The sequence below is a fragment of the Austrofundulus limnaeus genome, unplaced genomic scaffold, assembly GCF_001266775.1.
Source record: "Austrofundulus limnaeus strain Quisiro unplaced genomic scaffold, Austrofundulus_limnaeus-1.0 Scaffold219, whole genome shotgun sequence".
In the NCBI taxonomy this organism is placed as follows: domain Eukaryota; kingdom Metazoa; phylum Chordata; class Actinopteri; order Cyprinodontiformes; family Rivulidae; genus Austrofundulus; species Austrofundulus limnaeus.
This window is the reverse complement of record NW_013952621.1, coordinates 248,543-249,753: the sequence shown is the minus strand read 5'-3', so window position 1 is coordinate 249,753 and position 1,211 is coordinate 248,543. Positions and strand designations below refer to the sequence as shown.

At 39.0% G+C, this 1,211-nt stretch overlaps 1 long non-coding RNA gene across 1 annotated transcript in view; it reads right to left on the bottom strand.

Moving 5' to 3' along the window:
* LOC106525239 (uncharacterized) overlaps positions 1-1,159 on the bottom strand; it is a 29,802-nt gene extending 28,643 nt beyond the window's left edge. The window contains exon 1 of the long non-coding RNA XR_001311093.1: positions 1,122-1,159. This is a non-coding gene — a long non-coding RNA (uncharacterized LOC106525239). The remainder of the gene's footprint in view (positions 1-1,121) is intronic.
* Positions 1,160-1,211: the final 52 nt, after the last annotated feature.

The window sequence follows — 1,211 nt, the reverse complement described above, 5'->3', positions numbered from 1 at the left end:
TTTTAAGGATACGTATTATCTCATTTCATATTTCTTCAACAGACTGGATTTTAACATTCTCCTAAACTTAAAGGAAATATAACGTTCCTATTAGAAGAGCAAGCTCATTCCACAGTTTGTGATTTTTGTATAATTTGAGCTCGCAAATAACATCATAAGCCATAGTAAAATAAAACTGAGATAACATTAACATACAAGTTGGAGTTGTTTTAATGACAGCAGCAATCCACTTTATTGCCAACACCACTGGAAGCTCAGCAATCCAGTCACAATTAACTTTATTTATGCACATACAGGTTGCTATAAATACAGTAAAAWCAAACAAAAAAAATCAGATTTTAGATGCAGATGAATAAAGCCATACACATCTTCAGKTGGACCAAAAAAGACCTGAACCCAGTCTCTTAGGGTTAGGACTAAGGTGTGAATTGAGTTTAGGTTATATTTAGGGTCAGTTATGTATATGTGAGTTTAGGTTTAGAGTATGAGGTCAGGGTCAGGGTATAGAAATGACCAGCAAATGAATGAAGTCAATGCAAAGTCCCCATGAGGTTRGAAGAACACACGTGTGTGAGAATTGTCATGTGCATGTGTGAATCTTGTCTGGTGCACATGTGAATTATATGCATGTGTGAATTGTCATGTGCATGTGTTAATGGTCCTGTATGCATTTGTGATTGTCGAAACTTCTCGACCTAAATATTTCCCTCAAAAATTTGGCAATTGTTTTAAACAAGATGTCCTTTCAAATGCATCCTGGGCTCGGACCTGTAACCTCAGGATTACAATACTGCAAGACTGCAGCTCTGATCACAGAGCTACACACACACACACACACACACACACTATGTTTCTCTATCCTTGTGGGGACTTTTCATTGACTTTCTTTCATTTTTTTTTATTTTATATCCTAACCCTGACCATTTACCCTAAAATAAACCTCACCTACCTGACCCTAAAACTACCTAAACTCAATTGACACCTTGGTCCTAAACCTAATCCTCCCACCCAAAATCAGCCTCTGAAGGCTTTGGTCCTCACAAGGAGCATCCAGTCCCCACAAGGCAGCATTTTCCTGAAAAATCATCCCCACCAAGTAGCAAAAACAAGGCCACACTCACACACTTTATCGTAGGGGTGGGCAATCCTGGTCCTCGAGGGCCGCAGCCCTACATGTTTTACGTTTTTCTCTGCTCAAACACACCTGATTT